Genomic DNA, 27,077 nt, shown 5'->3' with positions numbered 1-27,077 from the left:
TATCTTAAGGAGAAGCCAACCTCTCCTTGTGCTCATTACCCCAGCTGCTCCCATCTGCCTTCTGTGCAGGGGAGTATGTCTCTACCTGGCTAGTCTGCACTCTCAAATCGCTGTCCTAATGTCTCTATAATGTGTTAACAGGCAGTGGCCAAAGGGAGTTCTGCTGAAATAGTCAGTAGTTTAGGCCATTTTGGACTAAATCCTAGAATGCACACAATAGTGCTGAGCAATGCAGTTTAATTTATGAGCATGCAGGTCTGCTGTGAAATTGGGAAATGGAAGTAGAAGACATTAGCATTCACATGGCAAGGGCAGGGCCACGTCCAAAACTGTAATAGGCCTTTCACAGGGGGACTCTCCTTCGGACACACTCTGCCAGTTAAATGTGTGCTCACGAGCCTCATCCTTCTATTTTGATGCCGCCGACCACCTGAGAGGTAGGTATGTGTTTCTCTTGTCCTTATGCCCTTAATGTTGCCCAACACCCTCCATTGTTTTTAACAGTAGAACAATTGTATCCACATCTAAAAAGAATTTCATGGTTTGGATGTGGTTTGATCTTCAGGAGGGAAGGTAGAACAGATGGCTTCTCAACTTCCTTCTAGCTAGGCATGCAAACGATTAAACAGCTAAGTATTTCCAAGTTAAAAAGGGAAGACAGACACGTTTGTAATTTAACTCATAGCAGTTGTACACGTGGTTCATGCCATGTAGTCTCCAGTTTAAGAAGTTCGTCAGCCGGAGATTTTTGTCTGACCCTGACCTTTGAGTCCATTTTTAATGCACAGAGTAAAAGAACATCTACTTCTGCCTTCCTTATGAATGAAAATACATTCTTCCAAAGATTTCAATGCAAATATTAAGTGTGCCCCAGCAGTAAGTTAAAGTATATTGGAAAAGAGGTTGGAGAATAATGTTCCTCAAATATATCAGGTTCTAATTCCTGGAACTGTAGATGTTACCTTATTTGGAAAAAGGATCTTCACAGATATGACTCAGTTAAGAATCTTGAGATGAGGAGATTATCCTGAATTATCCAGAGGGCCGTAAAAGCAATCACATGTATCCTTACAGGAGGAAGGGAAAGGAAGATTATACACACACTCACACACACTCACACACACACACACACACACACACACACACACACACATATACACACGAATGATGGAACAGAGAGAAATTTGGAAACACTGTCCTTAAAGATTGGGGTGATGTGGCCACAAACCAAAGAATGCCAGCAGCTACCAGAAGCTGGAGGAGGCAAAGAACAAATCCTTCCCAGAGCCTCCAGAGAGACTTTGGTTCAATGAGACTCATTTTAGTCTTTTGGCCTCGAGAATTTGAGAGAAGACATTTCTGTTGTTTTCCGAGATCAGACGAGATCGGGCGCGTTCAGGGTGGTATGGCCGTAGACCATTTCTGTTGTTTTAAATGACCACCAGGTTTGTGGTAATTTGTTATAACAGCCTGGGAAACTAGTACACCCACAGAGGTACTGGAGGGTAGGATTTGTCTGTACAAAATTCATCCCTAACACACTAGAGTTCTTTTGATAGCATTTAGCAGAATTCAAATTTCTGCCTCCAGTAGGTGGGACATGAGAGGGTTGAATGCAGGACAGTCAGGCCCATGAAGCACAGGTTAAGAAAAGCAGGCTGCCGCACTCCTGGGTCCTTGGGAACAGCTCTGAGCAACAACCCCTCCTGAAGCGGGGGCTGAGTGCATGAAGTAAAACATGGCTGGTTCTTAAAGCAAATATCTGAATAGATAAGAAACTTTGCATAAATTAACCTCATAGCTCAGATAGAGCTGAATAGGTTGTGTGTGTTGGGAGAACACGTCTTTAAACAAATGCAGTGTAATTATTAAACATAGCCAGATGCCTGCAAGCATATGGTACCAGGCTGTTCTCTGAGGGTTTATCTATAATAGTGAACAATTTAGAGACCCAAAATGTCTAGTGCCAACAGGGGAATGGTTAAATCCTATATAATACTATGCAGCTCATAAAAAGCTACGTATTGCTTCATGTACTGACATCAGAGGTTATTAATGAGTGAATGTTAAGTGTCTCTCCTATAGGCGTGAGGGTTAAAAAAAGCAAGTTGCAGACAGTATTATAGTTATTATCTCATTTTGGTTAAAAATACTATATATGTTGTCCTATAAAGAAATAATATATAATATATGCACCTATATACCATATGTGCATACATCTATTGGATGGGTACACATTGCACAGTAAGTCATTACCTCTAAGGAAAGGGGAGGGCTACTGGGGGGACAGACTCGAACTTTTTACTTTATACAAATACATTTTTCCCCCCTAAGTGTGGACTCTTTTTGTACAAAAGAGAATATGCAGTGAAGACACACTATGAGAACCTTGTCCAGTGAGGTGTCTGGTAAGCGGTGCAGACCCTCATAACTGTGTGCCTGACGAAGCTGTGCAGCAGGTGGTTACTTCAGAAAGTGGCTGTGGCCTCCTGAGCTTGCCTGGGAGCCAGCTCATGTCGCAGGGCTACAGGCAACAACGTTGGCTTTTACACCAACCTCCCTAGTGGTGCTGCCATTTAAAAAATAAAAAATAAAAAGAAAGAGAAAAGCAGCCAGCAGACCAAAGTCCCAGGCAAGTGTGTCCTGTCTCTCCTATAGGCAGGGGGCACGAACCCAGCGATTCACGTGGAAGCCAAGAGGAATCTGTCTTTTGAATGCTTTCTGCTGAGAAATCCTACATGAGAATGTTTATAAAGATTGTCTGCCCCCTGGAAGGGTGGTTTTCTCATCAGATGAGAGACAGTTCCTGTGCTCAGGACTGAACACAGCCCTCCCTATGTTGGTGAGCTGCCCAGCAGGATGGGAGGCTGTGCCTTAGAAAAGGACCCTCCTAGCCTCCCTCTTTGGAGTACACCCCAAGTACACCCCAACTATGCTCCAGCACATATGAAAGCAGAGCTCTTGGATGAAGAGTCCCCCAGTTACTAGCCCAGTGGAAATGCTGTTTTGGATTCATGTACAGCCAGGCTGATCAACTGTCTACCAAAAAGGTGTTATTACAGCTACGGAAATATGCATTGAACTCACACTGTTCAATTCAGAGGCGCTGAAAGATGAATGGGAGTGTGGCTCAGGACCCGAAAGCAAAGATGAGATTTCTGGACAAGAAACTACGAGCACAATTTCCTTTTGGATAAAAGCAGGGGTGTGCATCGCTCCCATCTCAAACACACGCTACATGAATGCATTGCTCTGAAGGCGAAAGGTCCCTCCAAACACTTCTTAAGTGATGGCTCTTAGTGAAATTACTGCTTTTTGCAGAATGAAAGGAACCAATTCTCTCTCTCACCTATATAATCTGAAGTGCTTCTTTTTAAAAGTACATTTCTCCAAGACTTGCTGCAAATCTTTAAAAGTCATGACATTTTATGATTCCTTAATACAAATTTCAGGAAAGACTTTCATCTCCTGTATTTTAAAGAAATTGTCACAAAAACAAAGGTTGGGAGCTGGATTTTTCCTTAAGCTGGGACTGCTGTATGTAGAAGGCTTGTTTTTAGTCAAAGCATTGAACCCTGCTGGTCTGCTGCTCTCATTTGCAGAATGTTCATATCTAGTCCAAATCCCCCATTTTACAGTTGAGGAAACTGAGAACCAGAGAGGTGAAGTTGGTTATCCAAGGTCACACAGGAAGGTACAGCTAGAATAAAAACTCAGACTGAGACTTCTATCACACCGTGACAACGCCTTATAAACCAAGCTCTTTGGTTATGGAAGATAATTTTAAGTTTTACCCAAGGAATGCATCATGACACAACCCTTGTCCTCAGGCCTAATGAGACCGGCACAAATGCAGAAGACCCCTTTTGTGCAGGTAAGAAATCCAGAGAAACATAAGGTTAGGAAGGACCTAGAGTGATTCCCTACTCCGCCTCCTTTCCTTGAGGCAGAAGTCACTGACATCATGCTACGGGAGGTGTAGTTATCTTATTTCTAAAACCCTTCAGGAAAGATTTCATAACTTCACTTACAAAGAGGAATGCCTGATTTCTTCTCAACAGCAGGATCCAAGAAATAACAATAAAAAACCATTGCATTGTCCTTCACCTAAAAATACAAAGTTTTCCTCATCCCAACACCTCAGAAGTCATTCCTTAAAATCACCTCCTAACTTAGTCCAACATAGACATTTCTACTGGAAAAGGAAAACATTTTGGAAAAAAAGAGTATGAAGTTGCCATGAAAGCTTAACTATGATTTTTGTGAGGATCTGTTAAGTATGTGGAAGACTCATTCAGGCCTGTTTATATGAAGAACTTTGACAGAAATGATATTTCCAGACATAAAACATTTGTAACATGAAAACTCCCAAGTTATAAACTATACAATGGCTCCTGCCGGATGGTTTTCATCTCTAAGTTTTATAAAACGTCCTTTTTTTTTGCAAAGCAGTTTTTGTAGTAGGTCTTAGCTAGAGAAACTACATGTCTAAGTAATCTAAAGGGGGAAATAAAAAAACAAAACTGATTAAAAACTCCACCCATGATTCCACACATATTCATGCCAAGTGATTCAAAGGCCAGAGGTAGTTCTGAGAGGAGGAAGTCTAACATCCGTGATATTAAGAGAGGGGAAGCTAATAACGTGCAGCACTTTATCTGAAGATGATACCGCTGACCCACTGCCAATGGCCTGGAACTGCTTTTCCATCTCTGATGAGATTAAAGGCTCCTGAGAAGCAAGGGCTGCTTCCCAGCGGCAGCTGCTGGAGTTGGGATGGCCCACATCTGTGGCACAGTGCAGGCTGCCTGTGTGAGGAGCTGACAGGTCTGAGGACAGGGTGGACACCAGAGTCTTGGCCTCAGGGTCCTTGGGCAAGAGTATAAAATGGCCTCTTTAATCTCGTCCCCCCCCCCCCCCAGCTCCCTCCTCCCCAACCCTCCATTTAAGAGCGTCTGCAGCCATGGTTCAGTGCTTCTGTTCCAGCCATTTCTCCTCTGCTGTTCCAGGCAAGGGTTTCTCTGAATGCCCCCACCGCCTTCCCCCGATGTTCAGGAATCGTCCAAGCACTGACTGATGGTATATCTGGGGCCCACTCCTTGATCAGTGTCCAGCCCTATCTTTAGGCCTGAAGGGAAAGGTCTATCTCAGTCCTCACCTAGAACCCAGAAAGCCCAGGCTGGAGGTGATGCTGGGAGGGCACTGTGCCAGGGAAGACTCTTGCACCCTGGGGTCTGCCCTAAGCCAGCTGTGACGAGGCCAGGTGTGGGTCCCAGAGGAGGTTCAGTAGCATCTCAGCCTGGAGACAGCCCACAGCTGGTGGGAGAGCCAGATGAGTCATAGCCATAATCCAATTTAATGTGGGTACCCAGGAAATTCGAGGTGCCCAGAAATGAGGTCACATGGCTCCGAGCACAGGAGGTGAGGATAAGCGGTAGAGTTAGCATGTAAGAGGGATATCATTACTAATCATTTATGGGACACTGCAGCTATTTCATATTATTTTGATTAGATGTTATTATTCCCCTTTTGCAGATGAAGACACTGGGGCTGAGAGAAATGAACTAATTTGTTCAAGGTTACATAGGAGTGAGCTCAGTTTGACTCCACACTCCTGGCTTCCTCTCAAGCTGTCTCCCAACACTTGGGCATGAACAAGGCGACAACAGCACTTCTCAGTTCTGCATGGACCTGTGAGCACATGCTTGGGGGACTTTGCAGCCAGGTTTCCCAGGTCCCCAATAGAAAACTGTTTAAGTAGAACTGCAAAATTCTCACACCTAAATTAAATTCACTTTAATTTTGAGAGCAAAGCAAACAGATGCCCTGCAGCTTTTTTCCTACGAGAGGAGATGGCGATCCAATAAACTGCCTCCACTTCCCTCCCTTGAGAAAGGTTGGTGATCACTGTAGAACCAAATGCAGTTCTGTGCTCAGAGAGCAAACAGCTTTAGCTGAAACTTTAGAAGTTAAGAAGTAAATGCAAAAAAAAAGAAAAAGAAAAACCTGAGCTTAAACCAGGGAAATGCACATCACTCAAGAGAGGATTTAAAAAACACTTGAAATACAAAATGGGTTTCATGATAAGCATCTTACCCTATTTTACTGAAACAATGGGAGTTAAAATGTTAAGGGAACAAACAGATACAGGGAGAAAAATCTGCCAGGCATTACAGTTTAAGGAATCAGTGCTTCATAAATGTCGCCTTATTGCATCATTTTCTGTGTCTACTTAATTTTATAAATATACTTATACTTAGATAAAAAGGTTCCTAAGAGGTCATCCTGAAAATAAAATGAGGCTCAGAGATATTTTTTCTTTAATCCTCACCTGAGGATACGTTTATTGATTTTTTTTTTTTTTTTAAGAGAGAGAGAGAGAGAGAGAGAGAGAGAGAGAGAGAAAAACCACACCGGTCAGTTGCCTCCCTTATGCACCCTGACTATGGAACCCACAACCTAGGTACATGCCCTGACCAGGAATGGAACTTACAACCCTTAGGTGTATGGGACAATGGTCTAACCAACTGAGCTACACTGGCCAGGGCTCAGAGACTTTTTTGAAAATCCAATGCAAAATACCTCACAATGTGTCATTGAATAACACCAATGATAAGTGATATTAAATCCTCATAATTTAAAAAATCTTTAATTAGAAAATAATATGCTATGAAATGCTCAAACTATAAAATGCTTTTTGAGTTGCAGCTATTATTTTCTGAGCAATCAAACAGATCATTTAGCAGTAGTTTTTCAGTTACTGTTTCTCTATATTATAATCCTGTGTGCAGTAAGAAAAGCCTGCATTTGAGACCCCAAACCCTTTCTCCTTCCATGTCCACACCGCTGTGAGTCTTCCTTTTGGCCTGAACTCTCCCTCCACTCCCTTCCTGGCCCCCACTTCCTAAGGTGAGTTTCTGGCCTCTGTCCAGGGCCTAGCATGCTGGCCCCAACATGCTTATTCTTAGATTCCTGGCCCTCAACCTGGTCCACAGAAGGTGCTAAATAAACGACGCAGGCATCTGGCCAGGAGCTACTTGCCTCCTTTCTTTCCTTGGAGTTCTTTCCTCCATGTAGAATGCCCCATTCCCCAGTTTATTCATACCACCTGCTCCAATTTTCCGTAAACGAGCAGCACCACCATCCAATCAGTGGTGTGGGAGTGATCTGGCCCCCTTTCTTTTCCTCCCCCCCCCCAATTCATCCATCACTGAATCCTGTAGACTCCATCTCCTAAGTCTCTCCTTGAATGCCCTTCCTCTCTACCCCCTCTATAACACTGGCTTTCCTCACATCTATGGGGCCACTGCTTGGCCTGCTCCCCACTCCCCTTCCAGCTTCTCCTGAACTCATTCCTCCCCTGCTCCTTTCTGTCTTCAGGCTGGAGCCAGCGTGTGGAAAAGGCAGACCGGTGGTCTGTGATACGGTTTTTGCTGGTTCCATAAGTCTCAGCTCTTAGCAGTCAGTCCCCGCCTACCCATGTAGTCACTCAGTACCCAGCAGCCGAAGAAGACCTTTTACCCACCCTTGACTGGTTGCCAAAGCAGGCTCAAATGGTTAAATCAGGGAATAACTAAAAAAAAGTCTTAGTGAATTCTAACTTTAAACTGAACCTATGCAAAGAGGTGATTTGACGCAGGGCCAAGGCTTTGTTTTGGGAGCAGGGGTTGGAGCTTTTACAAACCCCATCTGTCAGCAACATGCCCCTTTCCAGTTCCTTCTCAGTGGAAAGGGTATTTCGAGATGCACAAGAAGCCATGTGAGGTAAAACACCTGTCCTGACAGTCTGATTTCCCATGCCTCTCCCCCTGCCGATCTTTCATAGCCTTGCTCCTTCACCAGCACCTCCTGGGGGCAGGGATGGTAGCAGCCATTCTCACATTTTTTTAGTCTTTTCAAAGCATTCACTCATTCCTCAAAAAAAACCCTACTCTTTCCTTCTACCATACTCATAGTCTATTAGTTTATGGGATATTTAATAAAGTCATATGGTTTATTAATAAGTACAGTTGGCATTAAACTGGAAACAAACACAACTGACTGTAGGTGTGGAGCGCAGGAGCGGGGCAGAACTTGGGCAGAGAGCTCAGCCTAGGCCTGAGCGGCAGGCAGACACCCCCAGGTTTTCCAGGGCCTGCATGTGACTATATGTATGGCCCATCTCCCCAACTCTATTATGAGCTCTGGACCAGAAGAACCTGGCTCAGTTCACTGCCTTTATGATCTTTGTGTCGGCAAAGGACTGGGACATAATCTGTGTTTAGGAAATTCTGGCTGCATGGAGAAAGAAGCCTCCCCACAGACCAGCCCTATGCCAATTCCAGCTACTCCTCTAGCAAATCCAGCTCCCAAGACACCCCTTCCTCACCTGACTTGGAGTCATTCATGGAGTCAGTCACATAGTCAGCAACACGTTCTAACTCAGATCCAGGGCATGACAGCATTTCAGGGCCAGATGCAAGGGACCAGACACTCTCCAGCCTCATGGCTTACAGATCAGGAAGATGGAGAGGCTAAGAGATCCGGTCAGAGGCGCACAGCACCTTGTGACCAGAGCTCCCCTTACCCATCTTCTAGCTCAGACTCCTGTCCTCTCTTGTCCCTGGGTCCCAGGAGCTAGTAGAGCACACAGAGTCCCATGATGGCACAGCCCCAGGCTAAGGATGGCTCTGGAATAGCTCCACTCTATATGAGTGTATCATAGGTGAGACCCTTTGGGCAGGAATCCCGCCTTCCTCCCCTCCCCGCAAAGCCTGGGACATGAGAAGTACTAGATTAGCTGAAAAGTGAGCCTGCAGCAAGTTAGCCTGCAGATAAAAATAAAGTCAACTTCAAGCAAGGGGTATAATTTTAATGTAAACCTTGCACCCCAAATGACCCATGAGGAACCCAGTGACTGGCAGATGTGCCCACTCACCTGCAGACACAGAGAGCTGGCTATTGGGTTATAGAGTGAAAGAATAAATAGAGATAAACTTGCTTCCTGGGCTTGCAAACACTTCATTAATAACACTGACCTCCTTTTAATGCTGAAAGCATTTGTTCTACAATACTTCTGATCACACAAATAAGATGCAAAGCAGTAAATCCATTATTGTCCTGATTATGGTAAAGACACGTGCAGAATTTACGACAGAAGCAAAACTATGAAGTCTAGGCTGATTTTGCTTTTGAATAGAGAGCTGGCCTACCTCATGATCCACCCCTTAATTCATCACAAAAATGAACATGGATGCAGAGGATCCAAATAGCCCAGTTGACTAAGGAATGTATTATGGGATTTATTTTATCAATGACTGTGATAATTATGCTTTTTTAAAGACAAATTTTAAAACTCCTTCACTGCCATTAATAATCCCTTCATTCAGCAAACATCAATTAACACCTACTAAGTGTCAGGCAGTAGTAGGCCAGGAACCACATTCCTGCCCACAGGGCTCACCTGTCTGAGACAGTGGAAAGCAGATGGGCTAACCAATGTTCACAATCCAGTGTCGTTAAGAACTGGCATAAATGGAAACAGAGGGAGCCTGAGTACACAGAGGAGGCCCCAGCCCAACGAGGCTGAGAGAGGGGTGTAAAAGGGGTATGAAAGGGTTCCTGCAGGAAGTAACGTAAGTTTTGCGTTTTGAAGGATGAATAGGAGTTAGGCAGGTAAGTGAGCTGGGAAGAGAAAACAGTGTTTGCAAAGCCTGGTAATGTGGAAGGCCAGGGGCATGTTGGGGCCACGAGAGGGTCAACAGAATAGCCAAGGTTATTGACAAGGGGATATTTGGGATGACAAGGTTTTCCAGGGTTGCCAAGGGCCCTGTGTTCTATGTTAAGGTTGAACTTCATCTTTTTAAAAAAATCTATATTTTATTGATTTCAGAGAGGAAGGGAGTGAGTGATAGAAACATCAATGATGAGAGAGTCATTGATCAGTTGCCTCCTGCACACCCCCTACTGGTGACCGAGTCTGGCACTTGGGCGTGTGCCCTTGACCAGAATTGAACCTGGGACCCTTCAGTTCGCAGGTTGGTGCTCTATCCACTGAGCCAAACTGGCTAGGGCTGAACTTGATCTTGATGGTGGTGGCTGGTGGGCCCCTGCATAGTTTTATGCGGGAGGGTGATCAACCCACAAGTGATTACCTGAGGGTCTCCTGAACAGCTGGGCAGCACCCAGGGACACCTTCCTTTATTCAGGGCTCCTGAGGCAACAGCAACTTAAAAGGCTCATTAGCAGGCTGGTCTCCAACAAACAACTAAGCCTGCCTTCCCTTCCATAATGCCCTCTCTTTGAGGCCACAGGTACTTTAATGGCATTCTAATTTTAAGAAGTGATAAACATATGCGATGTTTCCATTTACAAGTTTTTGATTATCAGCTAGGCATTGTAGTTGCAAATTACCCATTTCTATTGTAATTATTTTTACTTCTCTAGATGAAGAAGAAAAAGAAGCACTTTTAAATTACTAAAGTGCTCGAGCCACAGAGGGAGGGAAGAATTAAACACTGCTGCATCTTCCACCAATGGCACTATAAAGTAAGAGTTTGCAGAATGAAATGCAAGCTTGTGGGCTGCGTTAGGCCAGGCCTGAATAGGAGCCTTTGCTCACCGCCATCATAAAAGATGGCCCGACTGCAGCAAACCAGGGAAGAGCTCGGCTGGTGGCAGAATTGCTGCTGTGAGGGGTCTCACAAATGGCTCCTTAGAAACCAGCTGCTTTAGGTGACAGGCTTGTGCTCTTGGACTAACTTTTTGTTTTCTGCTTCTAGGAGAAAATTTTAAAGATGTAATAGTCGCTAACTCAGATGCATCCAAGCATCTGAATGTTTGGTAATATTATGACTGGAACTCCGCAAGGATCCAGCCAAGCTAACTGGCATCAAGGACCCCGAGACCCTGCACTTCCTGTCCTGGTAGGGACTGGCTGGGATGAGGGTGAGGAAGAGCCTTGGGAATGGATGGGAGGCGATGAATTCAGGCCTCTAACTGAAGTGAAGAGGAGGCTAGCATGTGGAGATGCGTGCTTATTGGCAGCTTCACGGTGGGGTGGACTGTGCAGTGAGGACCCTAGAGAGCCCACTACCAGGCCTGAGAAGGCCACTCTTGCCCATTGCACCTGCCTAATCCCCATGATGGTAAACTCATGCCTTCACACCCCCACTTTCTCCCCACCATGTCCCTGGGCCCAGTGAGACATTGGGGTGGCATGTTCTGATGTTTGGGGAGTCTGGGAAGCTCCCTCTATTCCTCACCCACTCACATCAGCCTTTCTGTGAGAGGGTCCAGGTGGTATTTGCAGGTCACATCTAACACAGTCTCTTCACAGCTTCACCCAGGCTGGTTGCCAGGGCGACCCCACCATGGAACCTCCAGGACATAGCTCATGTGAAGGAAGGAGTGCCCGTGGCTATCGCCTCTGGCAGCAGGGCCAGCTCAGGGCACCCACAGTCCTCTCTCCCAGGATAGCAGCCTCCCTTAAGAACCACCCCCTAATCCTATAAGGTACAGAACATCCCATCACCCCAAAAAGTTCCCTTATGTCCCTTGCTACTCCATCTCCCTGTCCCCTTCCCTCAAGCAACCACTGAACTAAATTTTTCCACCACAGACTAGTTTTGCCTGTTTTAGAACTTGAAATAGAATCATACAGTGTATAGTTGTCTGTGTTTGGCTTTCACTCAGCATAATGTCTGTGAGATTTGTCCAAGTGGTGTGTGCATTAGCGGTGTGTTCCTTTTCATTGCTGAGTAGTATTCCATTTTTTGGCAATACTACAGTTTATCTATTCTTTTGATGAATCCTTTTTTTTAAAGTGAAGATGATCACCTAGCCGAGGTTATCTGTAATGAAGTCACTCTCACTTGTATTCCAAACTGTTTCTCTTGTGGGGAGAAGATCATCCTGCTCAGAGTTAGCAGAACCCTGCCTATTCCACAGAGGGGATGAAGAACCGAAGTAGTATATTCCATCACCTTTGTGAAAAGAAAAGAAAAAAGAACACAGTTCTAGAGGAGAGACTTCCAAAGTGTGATGAGATGCAAGATGAATCCAGGCTAGAACTTTAATATTTGTTTTACATGTGTGTCCCATATCTGGCCTGTGAAATTAGTTTTCCTCCATGAAAGAGATAGTTTGCTTTTAAAATAAATTCATATGAAAAGCTTTACTTAAAGAAATATTAAATATAGGGGGATAAAGATATGGGAAAAATCGTGAGACCTGTATGGAGATGACAAAGGACTGGAAAACATTACCTAGATGCACATTAAGTTCAACGGGGAGCTTTAGAAACAGCCATGCCTGGGTCTCACCTCCAGAGCCTCTCACATAATTGGCCTAGGTGTTATCTAGGCATCAATAGGTTTAAAAAGCTCCCTGGGTGACTCTAACGTGCAGCTGGGATGAAAAGAATGGTCTGGAAAGCCATGGTTCTCCAAGTGTGGTCTCTCGGATGGCTGTGTTAACATCACCTGGGCACTTGTTAGACAAGCAAATTCTCAGGCCCCACTGCAGACCCACTGAATCAGAGACTGGGGCTGGGGTCCAGCAATCTGAGTCTTCACAAAATCTCCAAGCGGGTCACCTGGAGCTCAAGTTTGAGAACCACTGATCAAGGAGCAGGTGTGACAAGCCCTATAAGCAGCCTTCACCAGCTACCAAGACTGAGGTCTGCACTATAATGGTATCTGTCCAGGCAAGGTCAGCCCCTTCTGCCAGATCTAGCCCCCAAGAAGCCCTTCTATTCCCTGAGACAGAGAGGGGGGGGTGGAGGCCAGGTGGTGAGCAGCTGCTGACCAATTACAAAGGCAATGACATCCTAGGGTCCACTGTGTCTTAACCTCAATTAATCCACAAACCAGTTGGTCATCCCCAGAAAATCCAGTGTTCACTATAATTTTATTTTCGTCATGATTTGTGATTATCACTGACCTCCTTCCACTCCATTATCCTTGTTAATTGAGAATTGACTATGCAGTTAAAATGAATGTTTCTTCCACTAACAGAGCTATACCAGATTCATCTTAAAGTCCCTCGCAGCTCAAAAAATTTGATGAGTCTACGAATATATTGATCTGATACAATTCATTTCACCAAGAATTCATGAAATTACCACTCAGAGGTCACCTATTATGCGTTCACATGTCCAAAGGCTTATAGGAAAGAAATCGAATTTTAGATGAAGAATAACATTGTATTTAGAGAGCTAAACCAGTGCTTGGCCAAGTCTGACCTCTTGGTTAGCAGTGATGTCTGCTTTAAAAGATGCTCAACACAGTCTACAGATTTGGCAAAGTCCTTGGAAATACTGAGATGATAAGGCAGGAACAAACACTCTGAGGGCTGCTCACCTCCATTGGCTGGCTATTTTGACAAGGAAAAAATGCAAAGAAAGAGGAAGCTAAAGGGAGATCGAGGAATCTGTTTATCTATTCCAAAGCTAAGTCTGAAAAATAAACTTCCATGTGAAACCCAAAAGATTACAGGACTTGGCAAGGAAAATCTGCTAGCGAATCGGCAGTGACAAATGGCATTCCTATTGAGTAGTATGTACCATGAGAAGATGTGTGATAAGACACCACAGTCCTTTTCTCATATCATAACACAGCAAAGGAATAATGCCACCACGAAGGATAATTCAGCCCACCTGGGGACGGACAGTCACACACTGCAGGAAATCTCAGTGATCAGGCATCAAAACAGACCCAGCTAGCTATCTCTTAGTTACTTGACTCAGGACTGACTATAAACAGCTAGACAAAAGCAAGAGTACACCTGGAGAGTCAGGCATGACTTCCTGCCCGCTGAGGACTGTCCCACTTGGCTCGATCATGCCCCTCCACCTCTGCCCCCAAGGCCAGCCCCACCACTGTGGTCATTTATCTGTGGGTCTCAGGGTGTCTAATTCAGCCAAAGATTGAGCACCTCCTAAGGGCTCAGTGATGACTTTAAAATAAGATAACTTTTTATTATAAAAAATTACAAAATAGCCCCCCAAATTAGAGAAAATAATATAGTGAACGGCTACAGAGAAGTCTCTAAGCAATCGTTAACAACTTTCCATGTTACTTCACTTCCCCATCCCCCACCCCCGGAAATAAAAGCAGATGTGGATGCCCCTACAAGGACCCCAGAAGCAAATGTGCCCCAACCCCATCTCACATGGGGGCTCCATCATTCCCAGAGGTGCAGGAGGGCGGGGCATTTCCTCTGGAGACTTGGAGAACCTTGCTCCTACAGGCCCACCGAATGCAAACACAGCCCCAGGCCCTTCCAGGCAGCCTGTGGATGGGTCATGTCTCCCACTCAGTGACTAGTTTGGTGCAGGAGGCTGGATCTGGAGTCAGACAAACCTAGCTTGTAGTCCCAGTTCTGCCACTTGAGCAAGTTGCCTAACTTCTTGGAGTCTCTGTTTGCTCCTCTGTAATATGGGAAATAAGGTCTGCCTCAGAGGGCTGTTGTGAATACTGGCTCTGTCATAGGGCACCAAGCATATTGTCTGGGCCATAGCAAGCTTAGTGAAGTTTAGCTGCTGATACTCAAGATTGGAGTAATGATCTTTAAGACCATAAAGGCAGCCAAAGACATTAGGGTGAGTGAGGGCCAGGCAGAGAGAGGCCCGCCTTCTACCAGATCTCTGGCAGCCCTTCCCCAACTCCCGCTTCCTCCAGGTAGGATGGCGTTGATAGGTAAGTGCTGAAGAACAGGAAGAGGATAGTCCATTCTGTGGACTAACAGACAGAATGGTCCCCTTTGGCCACCAGGTGTCGCCTACTGGCCTCCTACTAGCCCTGAATCTCACCTCAGAGTCCCTGACCTTGATTCTTCAGGCATCTGCCATCAGCTACTCTCCTTTTACAATGTTAATGATCACCACTCCCCCAACATTGTCCACCATCAACATTACTGTTTACTAAGCATCTATTATGTTTCAGGAGCTTTACTGGGTAATTTTCAGACATTATTTCCTGACTCCACACTCCAATATTTTGAGAAAGGGATGATTATCCTCTTTTAGTTTCCTGTTGCTGCTGTAACAAATGATTCCACTTAGTAGCTTAAAAATACATACACAATTTATTATCTTACTAGAGGCCCAGTGCAGGACATCTGTGCACTGGGGGGCAGAGGGGTCCCTCTCAGCCTGGCCTGCACCCTCTCGCAGCCCAGGACCCCTCGGGGACACTCTCCAAGGGGTCCTTAGTGCTGCCACACAGCCATGAGCCCTCCTTCTGGCTGAGTGGCGCTCCCCAATGACCACCACGGGGCGGCTCCTGTGTTGAGCGTCTGCCCCCTGGTGGTCAGAGTGTATCATAGCGACCAGTTGTTCTGCTCGGTTGATTTGCATATTAGCCTTTTAGTATATAGGATAGTTCTGATGGTCAGAAGTCCAAAAAGAGTTTCACTGGGCTGAAATAGAGGTGTTGGCAAGGCTATATTCCTTTCTGAGGCTCTAGGGGAGAATCCATTTCCTGCCTTTCCAGATTTCAGAGGCTGCCACATTCCTTGGCTCATGCCCCGATCCACCTTCCAAGGGGTGCTTGTTCTGGCTCTGACACCAGCCACAGCTGGTCCAGTCTCACTCACACTGCGTCACTCTGACTCTCCTGCCTTCTTCTTTCACTTATAAGGACTCTTGTGATTACATTGATCCTATCTGTATGATTCAAGATATTTAAGGTCAGCTGATTAGCAACCTTAATTCCATCTGCAACCTAACAAAGCCACAAGAGGCACCATTCAGCGGGCTGCTGGATATTCCAGAGAGAGTGGGTGATGGAGGTATTTATGTAAAGGTGAGAGTTATGTAAAGGTATTTATGTAAAGGTGAGAGTTAAAAACCAGGGACAGGGATGAAATTATCCAGGCGGAATGTACAAGAGGAGAACTGAAGAATCCTAGGGATTCACCACTCAAAATGCTAGCAGAGGGAAGGCAGCAGATGGGGAAATCAAAGAAGAAGCAATTAGGCTAGAAGGAGGAAAATCTAAGAAAGAAGGGTCAAGAGGTGGGCATGATCAGAGGTATCACATGCTGCACATGTGGCACAGAAGATATGGGAGATTTGGCAATGTGGAGGTCACAAGTGACCTACAACAGAGCAGTCTTCCTGAAGAGGTAGGAAAAAAACCCTCAATGTATTCCCATTAATACAAAGTACTTCAACCAAACTTTATGAGACCAGATAGCAAATAATTTTGGACTCCTTGCTTGATCTTCTGAGCAATATTTGAGGAAGAAAGGAAAAAACAAAATGCACATGATAGAAGGAGAAAAGGAAGGGAGACAAATGTTGACAAACTGATTAAATACCATCTGCATAACAGAGAGGTGACAAAAGGCACAAGGTGGTCATACCCACTGCTTCTTGAATTCATCTTTTTTTTTTTTTTTTTTTTTTTGGTAGAGAGACTGGGAAGGATTCTTTTGTTGACCCTTCACAGCAATGACAAGAACAGGTAAGAAGGTGTGCGTGAGCACAAAGTACGCATAGGCTCCATCTGGTGAGCCAGTGATGATGGACTGTAGTGGCTGAACACTGCAGTTGAAGATGCAGACTCAGGATGAGTGAGTGATGTCTGCCGTGTGCACAGGACACGGGAACAGGCCCGAACACCAGGAATTCACTCTCTTATTCTTTATGGAATGCATGTTGAACCAAAGGGAAATGGCTTCATTGCTTTAAAACATCAGGATCATGAGTCCTTTTTATACAAATTCTAAAATGCCCATATCTCAAAGCATATAAACTTTAGCCACTAAACCCTATTGAACTTGCTACATGAACAATTTTAAATCATTCTCAGAGTAAGTCCTTCATTTGTAGTGACAAATATTCTAATAGACTTAATAATAATAAATACATGGAGAATGTTTCTATACTCTGCATTATGCCCCCAAACTCTTGTCATTATTCCTCCTCTGTGTAGAAAAAAACAAGCATCTAAAATGGATTGGGACCCACAAAATTATAGAGTGAATTAAGTTGAAATGTCAGCACAACCATCTTGTACGCCTCAATTGTGAATAGATATTTTGATGAAGAGCTTACTAAATCTTTAATTGGAGATGGAGTGTTACTATATAAAGGCAATGACTACAAAGCATTTATCACATTGCCTAAAGCCATCACTACAGAAATTCTCTCCCATCCTCTGATATTAGTGTCAGTACGGTGAATCCAGTATTAATATTAAAACGTGGCACTGGATACAAATGAAGTTAAATGTTTTCTCCCAATGAATTTTTCTTTTAAGACCATCTTTAATGTGCTTGAGAAATTAACAGAAAAAAACTAAATTACAACAACGGGAGAAACATTGCCACAATACAGATAAATCTTATTATACACTCAGGCCCTCTTTTAAAATGTTGGCTCTCAAACTGCACAGCTGCAGAACACTAGCATTCTGCCACTTCAAATATTGGTGGAACATCCCAATTCATAGGAAAAAGATATGGTATTATTTTTCTAATTTAAAGGTTTCTTCCCATAATTTTCATAAGCTTCTGGGGTTGGTTAGTTCTTAATACAGTCTTTGATTTGGTATAAATGGACCTCTGATTCAGCATTTGGTTATTTTCAGTTTATAACGTTCATGGTGTTTAGGGAAGAATGCCACCGCAGACATTGTCAGTGCTATGCCCTGACACTTGGGCCTCACCACTTTAGAGAAGCCAGCTTGACTTCCATGTGTCAGTGTCTGCATCCCTTTGCCCTGGTGCTTTACCTAGTGACTGGAAGCTGCCACCATCCTGGAGAATTCATCTCCCCCCAGGAGCAGTGCTCAGCCAATGAGGGACATCAATGATGTGTACATAACCAGCTCCAGAAAAGGCTAACTCTGAAAGGGTGTTCTACACTGGCTGCTGGGGACTCCAAGCAGGTGTAAATTCCAGTGGTCCACAGTGGTGACCTGCTTGATGGTGAACTCGTCGGGCTTACTTCTCTACTTGCTAGAACTTCCTGGAACTTCCTCCCAAATAAACCATGCGGACTTAAATCCTTGTCTCTAATAAAGACATATGCCATGATTTCTCAATGTTTGGCCAAATGAATGAGTTTGAGAACTGCTGTTTTAGGACATGCCCTTGGCGACACTCTAGGCAGCAGAGGATGATGGGTACAAGGGCTGACACAGGGAGAGTTGTCATTAAGAATATACAAAGCAGGCCCAGATGGTGTGGCTCAGTGGTTGAGCATCAACCTATGAACCAGGAGATCACCGTTCGATTCCTGGGCAGGGAACACACCTGGGTTGTGGGCTCGATCCCTAGTAGGCGGCATGCAGGAGCAGCTGATCAATGATTGTCATCATTGATGTGTCTCTTTCTCCCCTTTCCCATCCTCTCTGAAATCAATAAAAATTATATATATATATATATATATATATATATATATATATGAATATATAAAGCAGACTCTGAGTTACTGAGTACCAAGGCCTGAGCAGGACAAGAAGCTGAGTAATATGGGGCTACCAATTGCTGGCAATGTGTGTGTGTGTGTGTGTGTGTGTGTGTGTGTGTGTGCGCGCGCGCGCGCGCACGCGCGGGACGTTGGGGGCAGAGGTTGCTAAAACTTCACCAATGAGGTCCCAAAGGGAGTAAGGAGGAGAGAGGTTGGCAGAGGGATATGAGTTTGTAGGGCAGGAAAAGGGCAGTTGCATTCTTCATCTTAAAAACCCTGAGAATATGAGTCTACAAGGCCAAAGTGAGCACATCTGCAGGCCATTCAGCCAGTGGACCCAGAGTACAGGCCTCTACCAGAGACATGGAGGCAGGCAGACAAGCCCAGCTTTAGAAACTGCTGATTAAAAGACTTACTCATATTAAGGTCACAAATGCCATGCCCTTGATACTGCAAATAGAAGAAATATCATTAACTTGGCTCATTTGAGGGTCTTTTAAAAAAAAGTTTTGGGAGTAATAAAACAAAATAGCAAGTTCGAAATATGTAAGAAAGTTATGCATAGTTCTACTGTTCAAATGCAACTATTGTCCCCTTTGAGGCTTCCCTCACAGAACACATCTTAATGTAATGGCATTCTGTTTACTGAGCATGTAACAACTTCCCACATTACTAATCCTCACATTTTTTAAATACTGCACAATATTCCATCAACCTGGTGTTCTGTACTTGGACCATCTTCCTATACTGTATATTCAGGTCATGTCTAAGTTTTCACTATTATAAAAAACAATGCATCTTTATACAGTAGCTCCATTCACTTTTCAAATTATTTTCTTAAGACAGAATTCCTTAAGAAGCCAAAGGAAGCCCGTTTCCCTGAAACAGGCAGCCCTCCTCCTTGTATCATCTGCGGTCCTTTGATTATTCATAAAATATAAAGTGGGTAACAGACACTGGCATCATTTTTTCACAAAAACATTAAGGCAATAATGACTAAAAGCATTATAAAAGTTACATAAAAGAAGGCCTGATGCGAGAATTAAGAAGCAAAGCAGTCTTTGATACTAAATCTCTGATAGGATTCATGCCATAAACACCTATTTCTGATCTTTAAAGTGAACATTTGAAAGTCCATAATTTAGACTCCTATACTAATTCATGTAACAGGCATTCTGTCCTAATGATCACCTGCTCGTAGAGAAACATCTAGCCTTTTCAAGTTTGCTCTTTACCTGGTCTGGTGTGATTACTTTACTGACACTGACCTTCAATCTCTCCAATATGGAACTTATTGGGCCCAAATTGGGGTTTACATCACTTGTTTTCATCATTTTCCCCCCACCAAGTGCAAACCCATTTCAGCGAGCAGATTGGCTGCCAACAGGGCTCTGATGGCTGTGGTTAGTATGCAATTAGGCTGACAGGGTTGGTCAGTCTTGCTCCATACTCCCCTCTTCTGAACATTGTGACTCGGTGGGAAGGACTGGAATCAAGGTATTAAACCCCCACGCATCTGCCTTTAATATGTTCCAGCACTCCCACCTGGCTGTGTCCTGCCTAGACGGTTCCTTTTGTAAGAGGAAGCAAGGGAGGGAGTGCTGATGGGAGAGGAAAGGCAGGAAGAAAGATTGGCTCTAATTTAAAACCATCTTAGGAGCTCTGAAAAGTTCCAGGTTGACGATGGACACATTTACTCCTCAGAACCCCCAGGCCTTCTGGATTTCTGCACAGTGATGCCAGTCCCCTTCCTTTGCTTCAGGGAAGACGGCAGCTCATTTCTCGTAATGAGGTCTACATCTGAGACTGGTGGGGATCAAAGATGCGCTTTGTCAACAGCTCTGGCCAAACAAAATCACTCTCTAATAATATTCGGTCATGGAAAGAGGATGTTTCTTGGAGCTGTTTGGATCACATCCTATTTAAAACCAGCCCTTTAGTGTTATTTTCTCCTTGTTCTCAGTGGAACTGAATGGGCTTGCAGGCAGGTGTGGTGCCCCTCTGGAGGCTGCAGGATGCTCATGAGGGACGGTGCTGGAACTGCACAGCTCCGCGTGCAGACAGGTGTTCCCGCCCTCTGGACAGCAGCAGTCAGCTTTGCCCTTCTCTCCTCTCAAATGGCAGGTCACTAGCTACAACATAATAAAACCTGTGCTGACCCCGTGTGCCCAGAGGTATCAAAGAAGGAGAAAATAAACAGGTTCTCAGGTGGACCCTTGTCACCCAGGAGAGGGCTCCAGCACCCACTGCACCAGGGCCACCCCCAGAGGAGGTAATTCCAGGGCAACTGGAGACGGCATGCCTGGCAAGGTGCCCACTGGGACTATAGGAAGGCAGCAGCTAAAGGGATTCCGGCTTTAGAGGCAACTCTGGCCAGAGGCAGGGATAGCAGGGAGGCAGACATGCAAATCAGATTTTCACTGGGCAGGTGGCCAGACACAAAAAGGACACTCCTGGGTAATAAGAGCAGACAGCTCTCACTTCCAGAAGACACTGCCAACCTCATTGAAGGCCCTTTCACCCCAAAACCCATCATTGAGAAACTTAGACTTCCCTGAAGCTGATTTCTCCAGGTCCGTACTCGCAGCAGAATGCCTTTCCATTCCTAGTTCCCCGATTGGCACTGTGGGTCTATGTGCACGTGAGAGACAATGATGAGAGAACCACGAGTCCACTGTGGTTTGTTAAACACCAGCACGCAGTACTGCACTGCTAAAACTCTGGGGCTGGAGCTGCCATCCTGAGGCCTGCCCTGCAAAATGGGACCTGTCTGTCTTCACCAGGGAACTATGATAAACGAGCCAAGACAGACACTGGTCAGGACAAGCTACTTTATTCAAGAGCTTCGACAGCCTAAAGCGGTTTAACATAGATGCATGAAAGATTTATCCAGATGATAAAATATCTAAACTTGAAAGGCACATAAGTTATAATTTTGCGGGGATTTTTTTCCTTTTAAGATTTCACAGAGTCAAGCGCTTTAGGTAATGAATGAAATGCACATAAAGTTGACTTCATTTCACACAACCTGTCTGGTTAGTGTCTGCCGCGAGCCCTTTCCTTCCCGATGGGATGGAGTTCAGAATCAAGACCACCCATCGGTTTCTGTGGCCTCCCATCCCCGTGGAGAGCACTGGGAGGATTAATAAATATAACAGCGGCTATTACGGACTGAGCACCTACTATTCCATGTGCTGTGCATTAAGACTAGCACTTCATATACTTATAATATGAGCATTACTCAATACTCATAAAAGCCCTATGAGATAGGTACAGTGATTCTCATTGTACAAATGTCCAAAGGGAGCTTCAGAGAGCTTCTGTGACACACATGAGGTCACACAGGTAATTTTATCTGACTCCAAAGCTGTGGTGTTCACCACTAAGCTGCAACATAAATGAAAATGCTTGGCCCTTAGCAAGGGCTCAAAAACACTGGTTATCTTTCTCTATCTTTTAACAGCACACTTTCTCTTAATAGCACACTTAGATGGTTGCCTTGCAGGTTTTTGTCCATTCATTCATTCATTCATTCATTCATTATGGGCTCAGTACCCTGCTGGATTTAGTACTGACTCTAAGCTCCTAGCAATTAACACATGAAGGCGAGGGTCAGCATGGGGGTGGGCGTCAGGGACAGGCCCTCACAGGAGACCCACACCCAGCTGTGGATTAGAGACACAACCAGAATAAGACAATTTTAGATCTTTTTCAACTCTAGTTTTCCCCCATGACTTCTGCTGTTTTCTTTGGCCTGAGCTTTGAGGCCTGCTGACAGTGTGACTGCCTAGGAGGCCCTTTATCATGCAGAACACCCCTCTTCACACAGGGCTGATGCTTTCTGGTAAAACCACTGCAACAGATAACTCAACTCCCCTGCTAATCACCATGCACAGTCCCTCAGAGCCACTCCCTAACCCCCCGCATCTTGCCCACTGCCTGCCTCATTTCACCAGTTTTTGCCCAGAATAAAGAGTGATAATAATAGCAGTACTAGTAACTTCCTACATATTGGGCACTGCTGTATGTATTTTAGATACATTAACTCAGTAGATCCCATAATAACCCTCTGAAGTAGGTACTATTAGTATTCCTATTTTAGTTCATTTAGGGGAAGAGGGTAGAAGTTAATATTTCTTTAGGGCAAACTATATGCCAAGCACTGTGTTCAGCTTGCACAATTATACCATAAGTGACCTGCGCAGGGTCATTCGCAGAGCTGGGAAGTAACGAACATGAATTTGAACCCACGTCTGTGACTGCCAAGCCTAGAGCTCCCTTTCTTCTCTCCCAATCTGGCACTCACATGGTCTGAGAGGGAAAACAAAGATTGCCCTCCCTCCCTCTCCCTACAGCACCCTTCTGCTAATGTCTGCTCTGGTTTGTTGTTGCTTTTAACCCCCACCTACAAACAGCACCAGACTCCTTTAAACTGTGCTCCCCTACCCTCTGGGCCTTCCAGCCACTTTTCATGGAGCAAATCCAGAGTTTACACCAACAGTGTGCCAGAGTCAAAAAAGGAATTGGGGTCATTCAAGCGAATAAAACACACCAAACAGCTGGCAGGTGTTTCCTGAAGCCCAAATCCCTCTCCTAAATCCCTGGAGTTTTAAGATCTCAGGGGTCCTCAGCGAGGAGATTTTTGGACAGTGTTAAGGGGTGGCACTACCAACAAAAGTAAGGAAGTAACTGATGCTCAGTGGAGGAGTGTGAGCCTTACGTTGGGGGGCGGGGGGGGGGGGGCTCATGCAGCTGGCAGTAACAGGTGAGTCTTTCCGGGAAATGGGCACCTGGCTGGAAGCAGAGGGGCTTTCCTGGGCAAGGCCAGGGGGTCAGAGCCCCTCCTCTGGGCTCCTAGGGACCCAGCGCTGCAGGCTGGAACTGTTTACCGCACCTGGCCCACCCCAGCTGAGCTCCAGGAGGGCAGGGCCCTGTCTGATTACTCCTTTTAATCCTGAGGGCCCCGTGTACCGTGCGCACCAGTTGCATGTTTCCAGAACGAACGACCAAACCAGTCATCATTTCAGAGAACAGGCTGTTTGGGAGCCTCAGACAAGGAAACAGGACTCAAGGAAGGGGGGGAGGGGGGCGTGAGGCACTCACTATTTAAAGGGTGTTCCAGAATTCACACAAGAAGTAATTTTGATATAAAACACGGGTTTATAATTAAAAATTGTAAATTTTGTATTGATTCATAAAGTATACAGTATAGGGTTATGTATGAAATAGCATCTCGGGTAAACGGCCTCCACCGCTTTGCTGGCACATACGCACTCTTTTGTTGAAATTTCCCACATTTTGCATAAATGTGGCTGAATTTCGATGAGGCTCATTTTCATCTTGATGGCTTGGTTAATCGACAAAATTGTCGCATTTGGGGTTCAGAAAATCCACGAGTGATTGTTGAGAAACAAATGCATCCACAACGTGTCACTGTTTGGTGCGGATTTTGGGCTGGAGGCATCATCCGACCATTCTTTTTCGAAAACCGGCTGCTCAGGCAATAACAAAAGAGTACGTATGTGCCAGCAAAGCCGTGGAGGCCATTTACCCGATACGCTATTCCATACCTAACCCTATACTGTATACTTTATGAATCAATAAAAAATTTACAATTTTTAATTATAAACCTGTGTTTTATATCAAAATTACTTCTTGCGTGAATTTTGGGACACCCTTTATTAGGATCCACATCCTGCTCCATCCAGAAAGGCCCCCACGTGCCTTCACTCCCTGCACACCTGGAACACCGCCAGGTCGCTTCCGGTCGCCCGCTTCCGGTCGCCCTCCACCTTGAGGGAGCGCGAAGACGCCCATTTTACAGAGGAACCCCCTGTCCCCCAGTTCTGAGCAGACCAGCCCCACCGACTGTCCTCTTCACCCAACTGGGTCACATTCTCTCCCGAGGAGACGTGTCTGCTCCTCTGCCCTCCACCCTGGAGGCCTTGGCTTCATATAGAAGCCGGAACCCCAGCGCCCCCTGCAGACGGGGACCACCTGTTGAATGCTCGCCCCGCGCCCTAGGGAGCGCTTTCTGTCTTCGCGGCGCGGGTCTTTCCCACCGGACTGTGCGCTCCCCGCGACTGTGAGTTCCTTCGCCCCCGGCGGTGTCCCCGCCCGACGCGCAGGCCAGCGGCGGGCCCTCGGGGCGCGCGGTAAGCAGGCGCGGGCCCTTCTGTGTAGCGGCCAAGAGCACCAGCGCCGGAGGGGGGATTCGAACTCACGTCGGCCGACCTCGGGCCAAACTACCGGAGTAACGGGGGGCGGTGGACGAGGCGGCCCAGGCCAGAACGCGCTGCGAGGCTCTGCACCCCGCCGCCACCTGTCGCCCCGGCGTCCAGTCCCGGGCGGGCGCCCGCGAGGGCACAGGCGGGCTGACAGGGCGGCCGGGTGCGCTTACCTGCGTCCCGAGGCTCCTCAGGGGAACTTCCGGGACTGGGACTTTGGAGGCCGAACCGGGGCTGTGCCCGCGGGGCCCGCGCCCACGCCCCCCGGGAGGGGAGAGCCGGGGCGCGGAGTGCCAAGCCCCCTTCAGCGGGGCCACCCCCGGACGCGCCCGGTACGACCTCGCGCCGGGGCCGGGTCTCCAGCGGTCTTGACCCCGCGCTCCGCGGGCTCCCCCTGTGGGCGGAGTCACAGGAAAGTTAGCTCTTCGCCCCGCCCCCTCCCTGGGGTCGGCCTCAGGAGACCGGGTTCTGCGCCCGCCGCAAGCCCCGCCCACGCGCCCCTCCCCCTTTCCTGCCCCCACCCCCTGACCGTGGTGTGCGTGTTTATTTGCTTTTTATTTTCCTGTTTTGTATTGCGTTTTATTTCTTAAGTCATTTAATTTTACTTTAATTTTTAAAGATCAAATTAAAAATATATATCAAAGTAATGCAAGAGCAGCACTTTTTACACAATAAAATGGTCTAAATGTTCCCGAAATGAAAGCAACAGGCCCCGCTCTCCTGCTCCCCACACACAGCCCTTTATATCAGTTCCTCCATTTAGTTCTTCTGGTGGTCACCCCTTGTCGCTACAAAAATAAGCTTACATAGCGATATTTTGATTTATCTATTGACTTTCTGCCATGTTAGATGAGGATTTACTCTCTTACTGTGCCCTTGCCTCCCTTCTCCTGACAAATTTACACCTTCATTCCTAAGTCCTGCCCGGGTGAGCTCTGAGATCTCAAACCAGGAGTGGATGAAGGTTTTTGGGACATGAAGCTTATAGAATTGCAGGGGAAGGTAGAAAGAAAGGCTGTTTTAGAAAGCCCTACAGAATTGAGGCTAAGAAAAGCAATCACAACAAAATCCTGGGGTCTTGGAGATTCGAGTCCCTATCCTCTGAGATCTTCTTAGGTAATTTATTTCCTGAATTTGTCTCTCCAATGTGGCCTGGCTTCCTCTGCCCACTCAGGACCCTCCATAAATCCAAATCCTCTCAGGGGTGGTAGGGCAAAGGTCCAGATTCATCAGTTTCTGCCAAAAGAATTTCCTAATGGAGTGAATTGGAGTGTGCAAAAAACAGATATCAAGAGTGATGTCAAGGTTTTGTGATTGCTGCACACATAATACCCAGCTTTTCCTAGTATTGGTGACAAATTGTTAGTATAGAGAGTGTTTTTATAATACTGGCTCTGGGCCCCTGCCTGGTCAGCGGGTCCTCACAGTGCTTCCATGAGGTTGGCTGGACAGGTACACTGTCCATGTGCCTTGACAAGGTAACCTTAGGCAAAGTCACTTTACCTCTTAAGTCTCATTGTCCTTCTCTGAAATTGGAGGTAACAACCTCTACCTCTTGGGGAAGATTAAGTGGCTTAGTATCTATATGTACAAGGTTAGTTATTGGTTTTGTGTGTGTGTGTGTGTGTGTGTGTGTGTGTGTGTGTGTGTGTTTCTTCATTTTAAAAACTATTTTTAACAGCTCAAAAATTTTAAATATTGGTCAAATTTATTGTTCTTTTCTTTTTTATTGCCTCTGGATTATGTACCATACTTAGGCCATCCCCACTCTGAGATTTAACAAAATTTAAGGATAATTATCTTTGGATGTTCTCTTATTGATACCTCAGTTTGTCTCCCAGCAGAGTTGAGGCTCATGAGAATTAGGGACTTCTAAGAATCTCTGTGTAGCATGTTGGTTTCACAGGTTGAATTAAAGTCAAGGGCTAATTCATTCTGAGTCTGGGCCCTGACCTAGGGAAGGAGAGGCTGGACACAGAGGGCGAGACAGACTGGGCATGGCTTCCTCCTGCAAGGGGTGCTTCTTTGCCTGGGTAGTGAAGACTAACCAAAGCTTGGTCAGGGCGGGAAGCTGGCTTCCTCGGCACAAAGTAGTGTCTCTTAATGGTGGGAGGTAGGAATAATGGCCACACTGTACCTCGTCTAAGTGGGGAGGGGCAAGAAGCAGTAGTTGAGAAATCCATTCTGGAGAGGCAACTGGCTCCTAATATTTTTAGAGAGGAAATGTCTAGATAAGAATTATGCCCTGCCCCAGCCGGTTTGGCTCAGTGGACAGAGTAAAATGGATAGAGTAGAATAGAAATATTTAAAAAAAATAATTATGCCCTTTTTTTGAGGGCACAAGGGGGCTACTGGATCATGGGTACAATTGGGATCATATATTTGTATCTCTCCTTTATTTTTTTATTTTTTAAAGAGAATACTTTTTTTTTTATTTCCTTTTTATTGAT

At 45.7% G+C, this 27,077-nt stretch overlaps 1 protein-coding gene and 1 long non-coding RNA gene across 5 annotated transcripts in view; one reads left to right on the top strand and one right to left on the bottom strand.

The window, feature by feature from the left end:
* Positions 1-25,015, bottom strand: part of NMNAT3 (nicotinamide nucleotide adenylyltransferase 3) — a 78,318-nt gene extending 53,303 nt beyond the window's left edge. For 2 of the 4 annotated variants that reach the window (XM_036332394.1, XM_036332395.1), the window contains exon 1: positions 24,801-24,913. The gene's annotated coding sequence lies outside the window, so the exon portion shown is untranslated. Of the gene's footprint in view, positions 1-24,800 lie in introns of all 4 variants that reach the window. The other 2 variants (XM_036332399.1, XM_036332398.1) reach the window with 2 other exon arrangements.
* Positions 16,094-17,787, top strand: LOC118668120. The gene is made up of 3 exons (XR_004971536.1): positions 16,094-16,107; positions 16,397-16,448; positions 17,725-17,787. It is a non-coding gene; the product is annotated as an uncharacterized LOC118668120 (long non-coding RNA).
* Positions 25,016-27,077: the final 2,062 nt, after the last annotated feature.

Source organism: Myotis myotis, unplaced genomic scaffold (genome assembly GCF_014108235.1).
Source record: "Myotis myotis isolate mMyoMyo1 unplaced genomic scaffold, mMyoMyo1.p scaffold_m19_p_13, whole genome shotgun sequence".
NCBI classification, from domain to species: Eukaryota; Metazoa; Chordata; class Mammalia; order Chiroptera; family Vespertilionidae; genus Myotis; species Myotis myotis.
This window is presented reverse-complemented; position numbering and strand designations above follow the sequence as displayed.